Below are 21,285 nucleotides of genomic sequence, written 5' to 3'. Positions count from 1 at the left end.
TCAAAGGCACAATGACTTTAAAGATAAGTGCATTCCATCCGGAGGCAAGAACGCTCCCCAGCCCTCAGGGCCCCACACAGCAGCACAAGCCTGGCCATGTACATGCAGCAAGCACCTCCAGTGTGAGATGACGCCCACACACGCTCACACACACCCTCCCTGGCAGAGCCACCTGTTCATGGCCCTCCTGGGCACAGTAGGAAAGTGGAGGAACCACGAAGAAGCCACAGAGACAAGCAAGAGGCAGAGGGAGGCCCGGGGAGAGCCTATAATGAGGAAGGAGCCCGAAAGAAAACCAGAGATGGGGAAACCAAGAGCGAGCCCAGGGCGGCAAGACGCACCCCCAGCAGGAAGGGCCCAGCACCTCTGGGGGAATGGGGTCCTCCCCCTCAGCTCACACCCTCAGGGCTGCTCCGAAAGGGGGAGCTGAGCCAGGCCTCAGCCCCCTTCCCTAGCTCCTCTGTGCCCCCATACCTGGGACCCCCATGTCCCCTGGGCTGGATATGAGGTGGTGGCAGGAGGGGCTGGCTCTAGGGACAGGCATCTGTCAACCTGCCCTCCCTCGAGGGAGATGCTGCCAGCTCAGCTCTCACTTCAGAGGGGACTCCCTCCCCATCAAATTCCTTCCCTATGGAGCCCAGTTGAGGCCCCCACATGTGCCCCTCTAGGTAAGCTCCACAAAGCTCACAGTGCAAAGCATGACCACCAGGTAATCTCTCCTCCAAGGACTCACCTTGGGGGACACACCACCCTTGAACCCCCTCCCATTGGGTTCATATCCCTAGGCCACCCTGAGGTGATGATCGTTGGTCCTATTTTACAGATGAAGAAATCGAGGGTCAGGGCGGTCACTCAGCTAATGAGCACTAGAGCCAGGATGCCACACCTGATCAGTTCCAAAGCCCAGACTCAACTTTTGACTCCCAAACTGGGGCACACAGACACTGAGGGGAGCGGGCGTGTGTCTGGAGCTTGCTGAAGAAGATTCACACTCCATCTTGCTTTGATCCAAAGATCGAACTGGTAAAGAAAACACTTTTGTGACATAACCAACATAGACAGCTTGTGGATTAGAACGCAAAGCTGACAAAGATTTTCACGATGAAATACAAAACCGGGAAGATATTCCTCCCAGGAAGGCCTGGCCTCGCCCCCACATGGTAATCCATCTTTTTTTCTTTTTTTTTTTTTTTTAAGACAGAATCTCGCTCTGTTGCCCAGGCTGGAGTGCAGTGGTGCAATCTCGGCTCACCGCAATCTCTGCCTCCCCGGTTCAAGCAATTCCCCTGCCTCAGCCTCCAGAGTCGCTGGGACTACAGGCGCACGTCACCACGCCTGGCTAATTTTTGAATTTTTAGTAGAGATGGGATTTCACCATGCTGGCCAGGCTGGTTTCGAACCCCTGACCTCGTGATCCACCCGCCTCGACCTCCCAAAGCGCTAGGATTACAGGCATGAGCCACCGCGTCCAGACAGTGATCCGTCTTTTTAACAAGTCCGTGACCCCCAGGAAGCTCCTGGCCTCACCCCCACATGGCGATCCGCCTTTTTAACAAGCCCCCATGCTCCGTCCCCTGACACCAGTCCACAAAGACTCATCACACTTTTCCGTGGTCCCCTGCTCAGAAAGGCTGACTGAGGAAGCTGCCTGGCCTCTCTTGGGAGGCCATCACTCTAAAATAATGATCTCCTTCCTCTTTTTGGTGATTTTCCCTTTCCTTTGTGAAATACTGGTGAGAGCAAAAAGTGGTGTTGGGTTTCCTCCTTTACATCCTTAACTGACAATAAAAACTTGACCAACTACGTCAGCCCCACCACAATGCTTTGCTGGTTAAAAACGAAAACACAGAGAGCCCTCCCAGCCCGGCCGGCCCCTGGAGGTCCTGTCTGCATCAGAGCTGGCAGCCCAGCCCCGCCCCTGAGAAAGAAGGGGGAGGGGAAGGGAAGTTGCAGGGTCTCCTCCTCCACACTCATCTCTGCAGCTGGAAGGGAAGGCTCCCGCCCCAGAGAACGAGTGTCCAGTTGACTCCAGGCCAGGAAGGCCCCCTCCCCGTCCTCTCTCTCATCCCTCCCAGGGTGCCTGAAATTCCAGCGGGTTCTGTAGATAAGCCTATGGCCTGCAGCCAGGGTGGTGCCACGTGGACCCCAGAGGAAGCCAGGGTGGGCTGCGGTGGCCTGGGGAGCCTCGAGCAGAGCACACAGCGTGAGTGGAGGCAGCAGGGGCCAGAGTCAGGCTGGGAGGGGGCTGGGGTGAGCACTCTCGGAGTGGCCGGCGGGGCTGGACCAGCCAAGGGCAGTGCGGGACGGACGGCAGAGCAGGAACCGCTCATCCAAAGGCCACATGTGCTCCAAATCCTGGCAGGGGAGGGAGGCGCTTCACAGTGAGGAAACCGAGAGTTCCATGTCAGTAAGCAATGAGCTAGAATCCGCACGCGGCCCACCGCTACCAAGCCCATGGATTTTATCAGCCACCCCACCAACTTCCACCCAGGAGGGCTGGAGGACCCCCTGGATCATGACTGGCTCCCCTCCCCTCGGGACCATCCCCCAAGCTGAGTCTATTCTTAGCCATCAGCAGAACCAGGTGTCCACCAGCAAACAGAGGAGTTTCTAGAAGGGCTACGCCCACCCAGACCATCATCAAGCGCCCAGCCAGCTGCCCAGGCCTCACCCTCCAGCTTCTTCCCCACCCAGCCAGCACTTAGTGGAAGAAAGGAACCTTCCACCAGACCCACCACTGTGAAGAGTCCCCACCCCGGCTCTGGGACGTGGCCTCTCGGCTGTAGGGCCTGGTGGCTGTGGTGGTCACACTGTGGGTGAGCTGGCCAGACGCAGGAGGGATCTTCTCATAACTCAGTTCCTTGAGAGGGGTGCCAAGAGCAGGACAGGCACAGAATCAGAGCCTCCCCTGCCAACTCCCACCCAAAAATGAAGGTGGCTTCCTCTTCTGCACTATCACCTCACAACAGGCATTTGGAGACTCAGCAACATGCCCTGGTGGCAGTGTGCCTGGCCATGCTCTACGGGAAGCCAAGCAAGGTCTCTGCCCTGGAGGAGCCAGCGCTCTAGGAGGGAGGCAATGTTGAAAGGTGCTGTGAGCCTCTGAACAAAAATGCAGCAGGGGGACGGGTGCGGTGGCTCACACCTGTAATCCCAGCACTTTGGGAGGCTGAGGGCGGCAAATCACCTAAGGTCAGGAGTTCCAGACCAGCCTGGGCAACATAGTGAGATCCCACCCCTACCAAAAATAGTTTTTAATTAGCTGAGTGTGATGGTGTGCACCTATAGTCCTAGCTACTGGGGAGGCTAGGGCAGGAGGATGGCTTGAGTTCAGGAGTTCAAAAAATGCAGTGATCCAGGACCGCACCACTGCACTCCAGCCAGGGCGACAGAGCAAGACCGTATCTCTTAAAAAAAGAGAGACACTGAAGGGCTGGGGGTGAGGGGAGAGGGCGGCTACTCTTAGGAAGGAACTCAGGGAAGTGACAGCTGAGCAGAGACCTGATGAAGGAGCAAGACACCAGGCCGGGAAGGAAGAAGAAGGTAGAACTCACTGGACAGAGAACTCAGTGAGTGCAAAGGCCCTGAGGTGGACGGGGGGGATGCCACAGGACAGCAAGGCCGGCGTGGCTGAGAGTGGCAGGGGGCAGGGAGGACCAGGAGGCCCTGAAACACCAGGTGCCAGGCTTCATGCTGAGCCCTTGGGCATGATTCCATAGCCTCATGGTGGACCCCTCCATAACCTCATGAAGGAAATACTATTATATTCTCACTTTGCAGGTGAGGAAACTGAGGCACTGCCTTAACAACTCCCCAGGGTCACGCAGCCAGGCCCAGGATCCCAACCCCAGGCCTGGGTCCGTTGGTGAGGAGCTTTAACCACTGCACATGCGGCCTCGGCCCCCAGGACCACAGAGGCCCCTGGAAGACTCTGGCCCTTAAAACCCAGCATGGAACGTGGAACCCTGCAAAGCTCTGAGCCAAGACTTGATTTTGCAGCCTGCAAAGCTCCCAGGCTGGCGCGTGTACACACTTCAGGAGCGCAGTGGGGCAGGGTGCCTGTTCAGAAGCTGACTGCACTGACCCAGGTGGGAGGCAAGGGGACTCTGTGATCTGAGCTACTAGAGGGAAGGGGTGGTCATCACCTGAGATGGGGACACGTGTTGGGGTAACAGCTGGGGGTCACAGTGAGTTTGCAGTGCCCAGAGATGTCCAGGAGGAAGGTGCGGACACAATGGCCAGGAACCCTGGGGTGGACTGGACACACCCCACCGTCAGGTTTCTATCACACCCTGGCCCCACCCACCTGCCCCTCAGTCCCTCCCACTGCCCACTCTGGATGACCAGCTCAGGGCATCTAGTCTGGGCAGCTGGCCAGGAACCCCTTCTGGTAGGAGACACTGCTGGGGCAGAAGGTGCTGGGAGCAGGCCCAGGCTGTGCAGCCCTGGGCAAGTAAGCTCACCTCCCTGACCTACTGGGTCTCATCACTTAGAGCCAAGAACTCCCTCAAGGGTGTTTAAAGGTGAAGTATGATCATGTAGGTAAGAGGGCCCAGCAGAGCCGCTGGCACTGGATTCCCCCCTGCTCCCCCCACCCAGGGCTGAAAGTTCCTGCAGGCTTTCCACCCTAGTCCCCAACGCCCTACTCCCCCAACCCCCAGCCCACATAAGCCTGCCCCGCACCTGCCGCCCAGTGCACCTGCTGCCCAGTGCACCTGCTCCTGCGGCTCACAGTCCACTGCAGCATGGCCAGTTCCTTGGAACAGCATATACCAACCACCCCCCTTCCTCTCTCCAATCAAGCTCCCCTCTGCAGCCTCCTTGCCTGCAGCTCTGCAAGGACCCTGCAAGCCACCCCATTACGCTGGGCCCCTTTGGGAAAAGGGTAAACCGACAAAAGGCCCCACGGAAATCAACCAAACAGCTGAAGACAGTGGCCATCGCAGCAAGGCTAGCCTGGTGCAACCCGCTGTGGCCACATGAGGAGCCCTGATGGGCCTTGCTACTACTCCACATCCCAGTGCCACCCCCGCAGGCAGGCAGCAAGGGCATGGCCGCGGGGCATCAGTGACACAGGGCGACCCTCCACCACTTCAGTTGTGCTGGGTGGGGCTCGCTGAGGACAGCCTGTCTCCACAGGCACGCACCCCACCCTTGGCCCCAGCCCTCCGCCCATCTGTCCCTCCACACAAGTGTGGGTGCTATTCTCAGCCCAGCTCCAGGACACTGGCCATAAACACACGGTGGAATCTGCTTCTCCAGCCCACCCGCCTCCCACCCTCATCACCTGCTTCCTGAGCTCAGTGGGGGAACAGCCTGTGCTGGGAGGAGCAGAGCACCAGCCCAGCCCCAGCCAGGGCACAGCTGTGGGTGGGGGGCGGTGACAGCTCCCCAGCAGCCAGGGCAGGGGAGGGGGAAGGTCTGGCCAGCACCCACCTGCCTTGGGGCCAAGTGAAGGTCTGAGCTGGGTGGGAGGGCAACCAGCCACGGGTCGCCACACACTCCCACGGTCTTCATTAGGAAACTCTGCCTCCCTAGCAATGCCAGGCTATGCTGGCCCTTCACATCACCTCCTCCAGGCAGCCTTCCCCGACTCCACTCCAGGCACAGGAGCTGACTTGTTCTTCTGGATGCCTTCAGGTTCTTACACGTCTGTTCCTGTCTGAGAAGCTCAACCTATACATGCAACCAGGCTATTCATTCCTTAATCAAAGTCCTCGGTTTCTATATCCATGACACTGGAACTAGTAAATGGTGCCTACGGGAGGTATGTGTTTATCTCAAACACATCATTGGTATTACTTCAAACAGTATTGTTGTCATTTCTGCTATTCAAAGGAGTGAATGCCCAGAGTCAGCTTTAGATAGCGCCCACCCAGAAGTGCCCACTGAGGCACCAACAGGCACCCCACGCAGCACAGTACTGAGGAGGCTGCCCTCACCTCAGCCCCGGGGCATTCTCAGGCCTTCCTCTACCCAGTGCTGTTCTAGGGGCTTCCCTGCCTCACCCTGGCCTGTCCAGCATGCCCTGCCCCTCCACACAAGTGTGAGTGCTGTTCTCAGCCACAGGGGCTCCCCATCTTTGCAGATGCAGAAACAAAAGCCAAGGCTGGCAGGTTCTGAGTCCCAGAGAAGAGGAGAATGGACCTACTTCGAGTCCAAGGCTGATTCCACTGTATTTGGCCCCAGAAGTAGGAAATCAAGGCTGGAGGAAAGTTGGGAAGGAACCAGAAGGGGACGAGGTGTTTGATCAACAGGTATTCAGATCAAGAATAAGGGTTGGCTGACCGGGCGTGGTGGTTCATGCCTATAATCCCAGCACTTTGGGAGGCCAAGGTGGGAGGATTGCTTGAGGCCAGGAGCTCAAGACCAGCCTGGGCAACGTAAGGAGACCCCATTTCTACAAAAAAAAAAATTTTTTTTTAATTAGCCAGGTGTCGTGGCATACACCTGTGGTCCCAGATACCCGGGAGGCTGAAGCAGGAGAATCGCTTGAGCCCAGGAGTTGGAGGCTGCAGCAAGCTATGATTGTGCCATTACACTCAGCCTGGGTAACAGAGCAAGACCCTGTCTCAGAAAAACAACAAAAGAATAGGGGCTGGTGGGTGGGGGGAATGGAACGGAGAGCCAGAGGGGACAAGAACATGCGGAGGGAGTCACGTGGCTACCCCGCCCTACCCCATGGCCCCTACCTTTGGCCCTGCCCCCAGCCTTGCCCCTTCCCCAGGCTCTTGGCCCAGCTCTCCGCCTGGCCCCTACCCCACATACCACCCTCCACCACACCCCTACACCCACCCCTACCCCCTGTCCCTGCCCCTGCCCCAGGCCCTGGCAGGTGGAATGAATGTTCAGGGGAGCAGAGGGGCTCCGGGCTTCCTCCCCCTAACCCTGCCCGTCCTGTGCTGTGTGGTAAGGAGGAGTGGAACGACATAAATGTGAAGGGCTAGAGGGACATGGATGTGGGGGACAAATGCACTGCCCCTCCCCACCCGATTAAGGATGTCAGCACACAGTGGGACAGAAGTGGACATAGCCCAGCCCCACCCTAATGGGCTGTGTGACTTCAGCAGGTGCCATCCCTCCCTGGGCATAATCCAGGTCCCACTAACCTTAGAGGGAGGTAACAGGAGCAACAGGGCCCAGAGAGGCTGACCGCTGCTCAGCTGGCTGCCCCGTGTGGGAGGCAGTGCTGCCGACTAAAGGCCCCAAACACCTGCCCGCAGTCCCTAGCACCACCAGGCTCAGCCCTGAGGCCAGCCACCAGCTCAGGGGCATGCTGCAGGGGGCAGCAAGGGCCTCCCACCCCGGGCAAGTCACCAGCCTTCCAGAGGATCCACCCTGCAGTCCCAGTCATCATCTAGAAAGGTCCTCAGCGTGTGCCCAGGTCCCTTCACTAACACATCCAGTCCTCCTCCAAAGCTCCCGGGGAAGGGCCAACACAGCGCAGTGCGCTTGGGAAGGGGAGGCAGGGACCCCATGAAGGAGGGAGGACAGAGGTCCCAGAAGCCACAGCCCACGCCTGCACCCCCTGTGCCCGAAAGGAAGACGAGCTCCTCCTGCACTGTCCCCTCCTCCCCAAGGGCTCTCTCCACCAAGAGCAGCACAGTTCAACAGTAAGGGGCTGAGCAGACAGACAGAGGGGCCAATCCCTCTAAAAAAAAAAAAAAAATCCCAGGAGGGAGCCAAAGGAGTGGGGCACAGCCTGGGGGCCCCCCACAGATGCCAGGTCAGCCCCCAGCCACCCCCACGCTAGGGCTGTCCACAGAGAGAGGGGTCAGGGAGGGAGGGCGGAAGGGGAAGTGGGGGCTTACAGTATCACCTGGAGCCTGGCCCCCACAAGGCCCTGTCGGGGCTCAGAACACAGCACCCCAAAGTGTGGTGCTGTGGCTCACTGCAGACTCTGAACAAAGGGCATGTGAAAGGCCTCAGAGGTAAGTGCTCTGTGACCTTCTCCCGCCCTTCTGTCTCTCTCCCCTCTTTTTCCCTGCCCAGGTGAGTCATCAAAACTGGAATTTTTCTTTCCCAAGGTGAAGCATAAAGACCAAAACCCCTTTTCCCCAAAGCCAGCCATGAAACCCAGAGAGTTCACTCTCTCCCACTCCCTTCACCCCTGAAGACCCTCATTCCACAGGGGTCCTGCACTGTATGTGGGAGGAAGCCACACAACACAGAGAGGCCGGAAAGAAGCCGAGCCGACAAGCCTTGCTGGGTTCCCCCTCGGACTATCACCATTAGGTCACACCCGTTGTCCCATCACATGTCTACATGGCTGTCCATTCCTCACCAACTTATGTCTGAAAACAGACAGTTCTCTCTGGTCCTTGCATCTTCATTGTTGAAGGCTCCCATGTCATGTAAAACATTGATTAAAGAAATGTGATGCTTTGCTCTTGGAAACCTGTCTTTCATTAGAGCGGTGTCAGCTGTGGCCCTTATGATGGGTGAGAACGATACCACACGTTTCCGCCCCTGCCACTCTCTCTGGACAATCCCCTCCCCTTCCTTCCTTCCCAAGGCCTCAAGCCCTACCATCTGGATCCTGAGCTAGGCCTGGACTCCCTGGACTCCTCCAGTGCTGGGGGCCCCAGGCCTAGACTCAGACGGGATGGCCCTAGAAGATACACACGGAGGGCATGGGTGCAGCTAGACACCCCCCACTGGCCTAGGGCCCTGCTCCCCGCCCTGAAGCAGGGCTGGTCCACGAGCCGGCACCCCGACCTTGAGGGTCCTCGTGTGTGAAATGGAGACACCTGTTCTCCCGTTTAATCCTCATGACAACCCTCCCACGCAGGATACTATCCCACCTCACAAAAGGGGACACTGAAACTTGGAGGGGGAGTAACTTGTCCAAGGTCAAAGCACTGAGGAAGAGCAGAGCTACGATTTGAACCTGGGGCTCTGAGACTTGAAAATCATATTCTTTCTACCTTGCTGCATTGTGTAAGGTGCTTTGCAAAGCCTTATACAAAGGCTTTTATCCTCCGAAGCCTCACATGCCAATTCACTTGGCACTGTGTGCCTACTATGTGCCAGAAGCCAGGAACACAGGCATGATGGGTCTAGCCTCCCCCTTCAGGATTGAGACCAGCAAACAGGGCTGTTAGCCCATTTTATGGAAGTCAAAAGGAGATGAGGAGGGAGAGCAGGAGCAGGAACCTGGGGGCTCCCGCTGCCTGCTAACCAGGAGGCCAGTGCAACCTGGGAGCTCCAGGTCCCTCTGTCTCTCCCCGCATGGCTCAGGCACACAGTCTAAGCACTGGAGTGGCGCGGAGCCGACTGCAGACTGTGGGGAAGGCCTCCCTAGTCTCTCGCAGTGCAGCAGGCAGGGTGACCCGCAAGTGCAGTGGCACAAAGCCGGACGCTGGCATCAGGTTCTGTCCTTGCTGTGATCAGGGCTCCCACAGTGCTGACTCAGCTCCCCCCACCCGGCCCTGCAGCCCACACCCATTCCTCAGGGAGGCTTCTGAAGTTGGCCCCAGGCCAGAACAGCCCAGGATCAACAGACCCTGCCCACCAGCCCCCAGGTGGTGCTGCCCCAAATGCCCTCAGGGAAGGACCCCCTCAACTGGGGGGGTTGACCCTCTCAACCATGGGGCCTCCTCCAGGCCCATGGTTCACCAGACCAGGAGAACAGGGTGGGCGGGTCAACTCGGGGAAGGCGGTGACATTCCAGCTCAGCCAGGCTGCCTTCCAGGACAGGCTGCTTCACTGAGTCCTTGCAGGGAGAGGGGACACAAATAAATAAACTCCTGGCTTGGTTTATATTTCAGAAAAAGAACAAGATTTGGGTCCTGTCCCAGGTTCAGCAAATGCATCCAATTAATTGTGGATTCTGTTTCTCAGTTTAGAACAAGAGTCAGCTCATTTCTCGTCCTGGAGTCCCCTCCCAAGCCACTAACATCCCCCAGGATCCCTGCAACTCCTTCTTTGTGGGAGGTGGGAGGTATGCTTCTCAGGAGCACAGTCAGGCCAGCTTCATTCAAATCTGATCCTCCTAGGTCCCTGGATTCCTGTCGGTACCCAGGTCCCCTGCACCATGCCTCCCTGGTGGGGGTCACTGGTGGATCCCGGAGTATGGAAATCCCAAGGTGAAGGGCCTGGCTCTGTGGGTTCACCTTCCCTTTGGTGTGCCAGCCTCCTGGAGCCACCCAGGGGCCCCACTCCCACCCCCAAACATATGCCAGGTGTTCCCCAACAAAGGCAGCCCCCACACTGATTTTCATTTGAAGACAATGAAGACATCTGCACCTTAACAGTCCCTTCCAAGCTCTTCTTACCACCTCCTTCCCACTCCCTGGACTCAGGGATGGGGGTGGCAGCGCCTGGGAAAGGCCAACTTGGGGCCAAGTCTGAGGCCCAGGAGGAAGGGAATCCCAGAGTTTCTCCAGCCTCTGTTCTCATCTGCCAGATGGGGCCATGGTTTGGTCCCACCTACCTCACAGGGCACAGAGAGAAACAAATGGAAAGCGGCGGGTGTGATGGTTCTTAGTAAATTACATAATGCAACAGAGGTGCAATGGCTCTGCCCCCCTGAACCTTCCAGACCCAGCCGGACCCAGCAGGAACTCAGCTGCTGCCATTCTCACTTACAGGAGTCGGGAGTTCACCTTGTTTTGCTGAGAGAGGAGTCTCCCACTTCCCGGTCCCCAGGTGGGTACACTGAGGCTTGGTGGCCCACCTGGAGCCTGTGGTCTTCCGCTACATAGCAGGTTCCTCCAGTGAGCAAGTGAGTGAATGAATAAATGATGCCAGACCCTCACCTCCACCCCCAGCCCTGTGCCCCTCATCTGGCCCCCTCCAGCCTCGGCCCCACCTGCAATCTTTCGCCCTCTCCTCCCCATTCTATCAGGGTCTAAGTCAAAGGAGAGCTGACTTCTGTCCCGGGGAGGTGAGACCATCAGCTCCCAATTTAGCTTTTTCAGCCTTTACAGGTGGTGGGGAGAGAATGGCAGGGAAGCTCACTGAACTTCACTTTCAAGAAACCTGTCATAAGCACAGACAACAAGCTCAAAACACAAAAGCCAGAATGATGCCCGTGGGCTGTCATGAGATGCTCCCTGGGAAAGAGCGTTTGCATCACCCACCAGGGAGGGCAGAGCTGCGTGCTTCCCCCACACATCCTCCCAGACCCTCCAACAAGCCATAGGGGGAGCAGCCCCAAGGGGATGAATTCCTTCCTCCCTACGTCCTAACTTTCCTCTTCCCCTTTCTCTCATTCAGTGTCTCCCCTCCCTTTGCCCATCTGCCTGTGGTCCCAGGGTCCAGCTCCAAGCTCCATCCACCCCATCACCTGCATCTGGCCCCTGACACGTAATTAGACAGCTCATGCCACTTCAGGCCAGAGAAAAAAGGGGAGCTGCCATGGGCCAAATGGATAGGAGGCCAAAGACCCTCAAGGGGTCTTTCCCACCCAGGCCTCTCTGTGCCAGAAGGGCCCCTGCTTGCCCTGGACTCAGGCATCTTGGCCTCAGCGCCAGAGAGATGGCGAGCTGAGCAAAGGTCCAAAGAAAGTAGCAGCAGCTGTTGGAAAAAAGGGCTGGGCTGGCAAAGGCTCTCCTGGCACCCACTCCTGCCAGCCCTGTGGTTCCAACAAAGCTTCTCCAGCCACGGGCCTGGTGGAAACCCCTCGCTGCCAGACACTGCCCCCATCTCCATCCACACAACAGAGACTGTGGCATTATTCACGTTACCGTGCCCACTCCCCACTCGGGGGTCTGTCCTGGAGCCAGGGGTCCCCACAGCTGGCAGGACCACTCCTCTGAGGCCCCTCCCTAGCTCTGACCCAGCTCTGCAACAAAAGGACCCCTATGGCCATCCCAGTCAACGGCCTGGCCACACAGGGCCGTGCATACAGGGGTGCCCTAAAAAGGGTGAGCGGATCCACTGATAGACCTCCCAGCCGCCAGCTCTCCAGGCCCAGCAGCATCAGCCCTCCAGGCCCAGCAGTGTCATCCCTCCAGGCCCAGCAGCGTCACCCCTCCAGGCCCAGCAGCGTCAGCCCTCCAGGCCCAGCAGCGTCACCCCTCCAGGCCCAGCAGCGTCACTCCTCCAGGCCCAGCAGCGTCAGCCCTCCAGGCCCAGCAGCGTCACCCCTCCAGGCCCAGCAGCGTCAGCCCTCCTGGTGTCACCCTGGGCTGTGCAGCAGGTGGAGAAGCAGGCATGCATGGGACAGGGCAGGTACAGGATGTTTTCCACCTGCCCTTCCAGCGACAGGTGTCACCTGGCCCCTGTGTCCCCAGCCCTAACAGGGGTGGACTCCAGGCCCAAGCCCTGCCCCAGACCCTGGGCATGGCTGGATTCTAATCTGGCCCAGGCCACTCCTTCTGGAGACTCCAGGCTCATCCCCTCACCTGCAACCCAGGACAATTAAGATACAGTCCTTGGCTGAGGCCAGACCAGGAGACAGAAGAAAGGTTCAGGCAACACGTGGGGAGGGAAGCTGAAGAGCCCAGGGCAGGGCCCGCCTCACCCAAGGGCCCCGGGCTACAGCCCAGGCCCAGCCTCTGCCCATCTTCTCAAACTCAGGCCCTGAATGGGCCCTGACAAGCACTGTTCCCGCTGCCATCCAAGCATCTCTCCCCACACTACCACCTGCCTCCTTTGCCCTCTGAACTTGGCTCAGGTTCTGAGGAGCCTTCCCTGACTGCTAGGGCCTGAGGGAAAGCCCCTCAGGCTCCAGTGCCCTCCCCAATCCACAGTCCTGGGATGAGTGCTGTGTGCAAGGCTGGGAGCTCCTGAGAGCAGGCACCCACAGTGGGCAGGTCACAGATGACAGAATGACTTAGGGTGTAAATGCGAAGCCATCGCTGCCTCTACCCAGGTGATCTGCAGGCTCCTCGGGGGACTTCATTCAGAGTAAGAAGTTGACCCACAAAACAAGGACCATATTTCAGGAGCCAGCGGGGATGCCTCAGGGGCTCTGAGGATGGGGAGGCCACGGAAGGCCTGAGCTCCACAGACCCTGGTAGTGATAAATCCTTCCCCCGCCCCCAACCCAGTCCTGTGGCGGCTGCTGCAGCCACCCACTCACTCCCCGTAACAATCCGGGCTCAGCCACCCGACACTGCCGCCTTCACACAGCAGAGGGGAGATGTCTGCAGGCTGGAGGCAGCAGTGGGGGCTGGGCATAGTATGGAGTCATGAATGCCCACTCCCAGGGGCACCACAGGACAGTCCTCAGTGCCCCAAGGCCACTGTGGCCCCAGGCTCCAAGGCCCAACCACCCCACCCCCATGCCCCATGCTGTTGCTGTGACCCCAATCCCACCCCACCTGCTGTCGCACTTGGGATCTAGGTCACGACGGGGGCTGAAGGTGCAGGCCCGGGAAGCAGAGGGAAGAGGCTTTGCAAAAAGCCGGGAAATGTGTCCAAGTGCAGCAGCTCTCACAGTGATGTCTGGGTCCAGCAAATCACACTGAACCCCCAGCCAGCACTGCCCAGTACTGCTGTCACCTGAAAGCTTTCTCTCATAGGACAGGCCCCTGCAGAGGACCGAGGCCAAGCCCTGTTTGGCATCTGGCCTAAAATCAGGCAGGACTCCTCGGCTGGGCCTGGGCCAATCACAAGAACCCCATTTGTGGGCACCAAGCATTACAGCCACCAGCTCAGGTTAGGCCCCACCACAGCCCTGAGCAGCTGACCACGGCTGCTTTACCACAGGGGAGTGTGATGAGGAGCGATCCTGGGTCCCTCCAGGGTGGCCGGGGCAGGGTGGGATCTGCACCCACTAGCCTAGCCCCAACCTAAATCCTGCAGACACAGCATCCCTCCCACTCCCACCCTGCACCCTCAAACCCAGGGAGCCTCCAGGGCCTCTGCCAGCCATCAGTGCTGTCTCCCCACTGCCTAAAGAATCCATGCAGCCACATGTGCAACAAGTATGCATCTACTGTGAGCCAAGCTGAGGGGATGAGATGCCTTGGTGACCACAGGGACCAGAGACACATGGGCCTGCCTGGGTCAGGAAGCAAAGCAAAGTGCCCAGAGTATGGGATTCCCCCCAGGAAGTCTTCGCAGGGTGCATGTGTGTGTGTGTGGTAGGGGGGGCAGTGTCGGCAGCATGGTTCTTTCCCCGCCAGGAACATTAAAAAACAACTAGTATGACCATCATCTCATTAAAGAAATACTGTAGCAATAACAGAAACAAAATTAGAGGGACGTAAACTTTATTTTTATTTACTTATTTATTTATTTGTTGAGACAGAGTCTCACTCTGTCACCAGGCTGGAGTGCAGTGACGCGATCTGGGCTCACTGCAACCGCCACCTCCCGGGTTCAAGCAATTCTCCTGCCTCAGCCTCCCAAGTAGCTGGGATTACAGGCGCACGCCACTACACCCAGCTAATTTTTGTATTTTTAGTAGAGACGGGGGTTCACCATGTTGGCCAGGATGGTCTCGATCTCTTGACCTCGTGATCCGCCCGCCTCGGCCTCCCAAAGTGCTGGGGTTACAGGCGTGAGCCACTGCGCCTGGCCTTTTTTTTTGAGACGGAGTCTCGCTCTGTCACCCAGGCCGGAGTGCAGTGGTGTGATCTCAGCTCACTGCAACCTCCGCCTTGCAGGTTCAAGCGATTCTACTGCCTCAGGCTCCCGAGTAGCTGGGATTACAAGCGCCGCCACCACGCCAGGCTAATTTTTGTATTTTTAGTAGAGACGGGGTTTCACCATGTTGGCCAGCTGTGGTCTAGAACTGCTGACTTCAGGGGATCCACCCGTCTCGGCCTCCCAAAGTGCTGGGGATTACAGGCATGAGCCACCGCACCCGGCCAAGAGTGTTCTTCTAGACTGGAATAAACTGGAGACAGCTTTTACTATTTGGGAAAAAACACACAGCACAGGGTCCTGTCTGTCCTCATTTGCGTGCATGAACCCCCATCTCTGGACTTGCACCTAGAAACCCCAGGTGTTCCCATCACCCCAGAGTCTACCACACACTCCAAAGTGCAAGCCTAGACCCCAGGTGGAGCTGGGGGGCCGACAGGGGCCCCAAGTCTTGTTAAATAGGGGAGGTTCCTGGGGACCAAAGTCTGTCACAATGACACCCCTTCACCATCAGGGCTTTATGCAGGGAGTCCGCTGGACGCCTCCATCTCATTTGCTTGTCTCCAAGGCCTTGCCCCAGGCCAGGCCCCACTACTGATCCTACGGACCACAAGGGAGGTGGAAGCCCAGACGGGCCCACTGGGGAGTCACACAATCACTCCAGCTTCAGTTTCTTCCTTGGTGGATGGGACGTATAATACTCTCACCTGTCCACAGTGATGATGGCATGCAGCCAGTATGCAGGAAACAATGCCATTATGTTTAAGTTAATATTTGACAAGGGCTTCCCTGGAGCAGGAAGAGGCTGGCTTTCTCTCCTCGGCTCCCCAGCCCTGACCCCTGTCAGCCCTTGGCAGGTCCACAACCCTGCGGCGTCTTTAGGAGGTGGCAGCCTCTCAGAAGCCCGGGTGTTGGGCCTCTTCCACAGCACAAGAACAGCAGTAGGCTGAGTCCCTCCAGTGGTCTCCGCAGGAGCAGAACCTGGAGCCCCACCTGAGCGGGCAGCCTCTCCAGCACATTTCGATTTCGTCTTCACCACAGCCCCAGCGGCAGAGATCATGACCCCTGTTTCAGATGAGGAAACTGGGATTCCAAGAATTCAGTGAGACTTGCCCAAGGGTAGGAATGTGCGGGGGAAAGACAAACTCAGCTGTCTAGAGCTTTCTACCGCACCCAGAGTCGCTGCCTGGCATGAGAATCCTACAAGTGGCCCTGGGCAGCAGAGGCCATCTTTGACACCCTCCTCCTCTCCTTTAGCAGCCCCTCCTGCCCCCCCCATCCTCCATCCTGGGCAGGTGCCCCTGCCCACCTGCCCTGCACAAACACCCAGTGAGGCTGCACATCTGCACTCTTAATCCTAAAAGGAGGCTTGCCAAACAGGCAGCTTTAGGAAAACACAACAAACCAGGGTGGCATCCAAAAGGAAGCCATCCTCCCGTGGGTGCCCCTCACCTGGGACGGGAGCTGCCCACCTGCCTCTCTCCACCCGATCCACTTGCTGTGTGAGCTCCCACAGTCACGTCCACATCTCAGTCCTCAACCCAGCACACTCCTCCCACATGGGACACATGCAGAAAGTCCTGAGGGCAGGTGAGTCCCTGCCTCACCACCCCTCTAAGCACCTGCCACTATACTTGGTGGTTTCTTCACCATCTCCCCTGGTGAGAATGTCAGCTCCAGGAGAGCAGGGGCTTGGTTCTGTTGACTCCTGGGTCCCCACTCCCTAGAACAGTGCCCAGTATATGGTGGTGCTCAATATTTGTTGCATGAATAAAGGAATGAACACACAAACTTCATCATATGCCAATGGTGAAAAGTTAAGCCCAGAGACAGAAAAAAACTTACAGTTTATGGTGGGAGTAGTCAAGATTCACTCTAAAGCTCTCTGATTCCCAAGCCCAAACCCTCCACCCCTGTACACTGCACCCACACACATGCATGCACATACACTCACTGCCCCGGGTCTGTGAACGTCATAAGCCTGATCAGCCCCAGGCTCAGGAGGGATTAGCTGTCTATAGAGGCCTGTAATGGACACTCTGGGGACAGGGGCTAGGAAGTGGGGCCATGCAGGAAGAGGGTGCCACATGTGGGCTCAAGGTGCCGCTCTGCCACAGAGCTGGCATTCAACGAGCACTTGCTATGCCCCAAGCACCTGCCTGGGGCTTTACTTCCCACAACACATGTGTGAAGAGGAACCGTTCTTATCCCCTATTTGATACATGAAGAAACAGGGCTCAGGAAGGGTCCACAGCACGTCAGGGAAACCCAGAGCCTGTGCACGCCTGTGCATGCTGTTCCTTACAGAGATATGAGGACAGAGGGCCTACCTCCAAGGGTAGGACTCAGGGATTCTAGAACCTCAGGGACAGTCACACAGCTTGTAAGGGACCAGCTGGGCTGGACACTGAGTCCAGGGACAAGGACCTGGTCAGATGCCAGTGAGAAGGGAGCCCCGATGTGGTGATCTTGAAGAAGGCGCAGAGAGTTCAAACTTCAGCTTCTCCAAGAATCCTTGCGATCCATAGATCTTCCTGGCCTTCACAACTTCATGAAATATGGAGGGAATCTACCACCCAGGCACCCCTTCTCTTCAGAGAGCTGGCATCCTCAATGTCCTCACACCTCTCTCCACACCTTGGACCATGCCTGCACCTCCTGGAATGCCTTCTCCTTCCCCACGCCCCATGCAGCCTACCAAGTAGGCTGTGCCTGGACAAGTAGCCTGTGCCTGGCTTGGTCCCTGCATGAGCCAGAAGGCTGTACTCAGGCCATCCAGGGCCCCTGGGGGACTGGGGAAGTCTGGAAGCCATGCTTCCAACCTCCCATGCCCACACGCCTTTACCGAACACCCAAGAACCCACACACCTGGGCCCACCCACAGAAGATGCCCAGCTCAGAAGCCTTCCCTGCAGGGTGAGATGAACCATCTACATAAGTAACTCGGGTCCAAGGGAAGCTGAGACTGGAGAGATGCAGGAAGAGCCTGAGCAAGTTCAGAGGGAAGAGGCCCAGAGCAGGGAGGTACAGAGACAGAGAAAAAGACAAGACAGTAGCCGGCAGGGAAGAACCTCAGACATTCAAGGACAGAAGGACAGAGATGGGCCCCAAGATGGACAGAGATGGGAATGTGGGTAGAGGGGGGCATCTTTGTGCTAGGGCCTGGGAAGGGGGCGGGACCCCTGCAAAGTCAGTGGCCAAGGTGAGGAGACCAGGGCCTCTGGGTGGGCTCCCAGTGCCGTCACTGAGGGCCTGGGTGACTTGGGCAGGTGGCTGGGCCTGCCTATGCCCGCATTGTCCTTCCTATTACAGGGACCATGCACCCACTCTCAGGTGTAGCATTGCTGCTTCTGAGGTTGCTGCAAATATAAGCCTTGGTGTACAGGCCTGGCTCCTCCAGAGGAGGCTAAGGTGGCCACTGCGTGAGGAGACCTTGACCACGCAGCTGAGCATAGTGCAATTCATGGCCATGCATCAAGGCTCTAGGAATCGCCACCACTGCACCTTCCTTTAGCGAGCCTCTTCTCGGCATGTCAGCGCTGTGCTGGGTACTGACAACCCTGGGCCCTCCCTCTGCCCAGCTGGCCCTCCCCACTATCCAGCCTGCACCCCTCCAGCATGCTCAGGACCTGCCGGGAGGGAGGGACAGCATGCACACTCCCACCCTGCCAGAGCCTTCCTCCTGTGCTCACTGTCAGCCCAGCGTGGCCAGAGAAAGGCCCAGCTCCGTCAGGCCGGCTCCATGAGGACTCCCAAGCCGTGGGCCTTCAGGGGCCAGCAGGCCAGATCCCCACCCCCTCAGCTGTCCTTCTCCCCAGGCGCCCCATCCCGCGAGGGGCCCGGCCTGCCAACCTCTAATCCTCCCCGTCATCTGACCCAGGCTCCACCCTACATTGGCTTTGCCTAGCCACTCTTCTGAGGCCCAAAAATGGACACAATCATTTATAGAGGGTTCGACAAGCCAAACGCAATGGGAAGATGACCTCACAGCGCCCACAGGCTCAAGCTCCCAGCACACACAGTGCACCCCACGCATTCCGGGGGCGGTGGCCAGGGGGCCAGGAGCAATGGTGCCATGCTGGCAGGCCCTGGCAACCCTTCCAATTTATTCTCATACCCTCCTCACACCAAGGCCACAGGCCATGGGACCTTCAAGAAAAAGCTCCAGACAGGCCAGACACATGCACCCTGCCTGAGACAGCATCGGGGACTCAGCCCAGGAGGCACTGGGCCTGTATCCAGGCAGGATTTGATGAATGAGTGATGGCAGAGAACAAACAACACAAATCAATCCACCATCAGCCTGCGTCAGGCCCAAATCCCTAGTTCAAAAACATTCACTAAGCACCGACTGGGGCCAGGTAACATCCTCAATGCACACACCTGGATGTGCCCTGCCCTGCCCTCAGGGATCAGCCAGACCAGTGGTGGAGGCAGAAGGGTCAACAGGTAACAACAGTCAAAAAAGAGCTGGCTTGGGGACCCTACAAGAGTGCAGGCTGCCCTTGACCACACTGTCACCCTCACAGTCTGGATGTTTGTTTGGGCTGGAAGTGGATGTGGGAGGCCGGGGGTGAAGGGTGGATGCAAGATACGTGCCCTTCTTCCTACGCCAGGACGCCAGGACTCTCCCAGCCTCCCAGCACAGCTCCTGCCATCCTTGCTCAGGAAACACCTTCCTGTAGCCACAGGGAAACTGGAATTGCCCCATTACCCACAGATTTCACCAAGGCAAGGTAGGTATAGTGGTGGGGCTGCCTGTAAGAGACTAGGATTCCAGTTTCATTGACAGTGGGAGTTAGAGGCGGCACTGATCACCAACAGAAGACACTGAGGATGACCCTCCAATGATGGCACAGACTCTACAGAAAGGCACACAGCAGAGGCTGCTGTGGGTTGAGGCATGGGGCTTCCTGGGAGCAGGGCCTGCAACCCAAAGGGAGGGGAAGGCTACTTTCAGAGACCTGGCCTGGATGCCTGTCATGATGGTCATGCTGCCTTGGTTTCTGATGGGGGGAGGGTCCCTAACTAGTCTCCGGCAGGCAGAGAGCAGCTGGAACACTAAACAACTCCAGTCCCAGGAAGCCCGGCATGGGCAAGGTCAGCTGTTGGCCAAGACCAGCATGCCTAGCTGACCAACTGTCACAGAACAGGGCCGTGGCCACAGAACAGGGGCTCAAGAGAGAGGGATGGTGGCTCAGGAGCTCAGTGATACATCACCACCTCCTTGGAGGGGACACGGCCCATGCCTACTGCCCTGAGAATGACATCAAAGATGCTGCTGCAGAGAAAAGACAACCAGGGCAAAGGAGACACACCAAGAGCCTTGGGGAGCCAGGAAGGGGTGGGACACCAGTGGGAAGGGGGCAGGGAACACAGCTCAGCTAACCTCCCTTCCCATTCATCTCCCTGGCCCTTTAGGGAAGGAAGCAGGCTCTGGCCCAGGGCTGCCTGCTCCAGGCACACAGATGGATTACCCAGTCATGGCAGCCCGGAGCAGGGGTGGCTGCATCTGTGCTGCCACCCCCCCACCCCACAACCTGAAGTCTTCCCAGCCCCCAGCCAGCTATTCCTGGGGCTTTAATCCCTCCTCCTCCTCCTCCTCCTTCCCTGGGGTGGGGGGTTGGGGAGCTGGGTCTGGGCAAATCTGGACTTGGCTGAGGGCCCTTCCTTCAATGCACACCCACCCACCTCCTTAGCCAGGAAACACAGGGATGAGCAGTAGGACTCTGAGGGAGGTATGGGGAAGCTCTAGGCGCCCCCCTTTCCCCCATCCCCCAGCAATCACGTGGTTGCATCCTTAGGGAGCCCGCGGGTCTCAGAAGCAAAAGTCATTGTTTATAAACAGCCACCAGGCCTGGCAGGGGAAGGCCGGCCCGTCCCTGCGCCTCCACCCGGCGGCCGCGCAGCGGGTGGGAGAGGGGGCAGGCCTGGCCGCGGGGCACTGGGGGGCCACCCTGGCAGAAACACAGATTCTGCAATCTCAGATTTCAGAGTTGGAGTCGTCAGGGGAAGTGGCGTCAGCAGCTGGCGTGATCCAATTCAATAAACCAGAGGTGGCTTGGGATAGACAGCTGACCGGGTGCAGACCCCCGCCCCTCAATCTCTGCATTTCCTGCACGCTCTGGGCACCCTGGGAGGCCCCGGCTCCATCCCCCATTCCAGCTCTCCGCGAGGAGGGGTTGGGTTTCCTGTGGCGCCTTCCACGCGCCTCCTCCAGGCCAGCTCCCCACCCGGCCGTGGGCTCCCAAAGCCAGTGCCGCCACCCGCTCCCCGGCCGCCGGAAACGCTAAGCCCCTGCTGGGGCGAGGGCACCTCCTTGCGGGGTGCGTAGCCCTGGGCTCCCGGTGGGGCCGGGCTGGGCGGGAGCTTCCAGGCCGCAGGCACCTCTCGGGAAAGGAAACCCAATCCCTCCTTCGGCCCACGGAGAACGAAAGTGGAGAAGCAGTGGGAAGGAAGGAATTGTGGGTGCCGGTTCGAGAAGCAGCCTTGGGAGTCCGGGGGAATAGTGTCCCCAGGGGCAGAGGGACATACTCCCTCTCGCCCCGAGCGCCGGCCCCGCCTAGGTTGCCTGCATGGGCCTGGAGAGCTGAGGGTCACCACCTGGCCTCCCAGCCTCCCGGCCCTTGGCCTCCAAAGCGGGGTAGCCGGGAGCGCGCGCCTGAGAAGAGCCTGGAGCAGGGCCGGCCACTGCTGTGCAGCCGAGCCACGAAGGTGCAAAGCGGGGCCCTGTCCTGCCCCGGC

The 21,285-nt window shown here is 58.4% G+C and overlaps 1 protein-coding gene across 17 annotated transcripts in view; it reads right to left on the bottom strand.

Annotated features, from left to right (window-relative positions):
• The window catches only part of BIN1 (bridging integrator 1), a 59,534-nt gene that overhangs the window by 37,287 nt on the left and 962 nt on the right, over window positions 1-21,285 (bottom strand). The window lies entirely within an intron of this gene.

Source organism: Pan paniscus, chromosome 13 (assembly GCF_029289425.2).
Source record: "Pan paniscus chromosome 13, NHGRI_mPanPan1-v2.0_pri, whole genome shotgun sequence".
NCBI lineage: Eukaryota > Metazoa > Chordata > Mammalia > Primates > Hominidae > Pan > Pan paniscus.
This window is presented reverse-complemented; position numbering and strand designations above follow the sequence as displayed.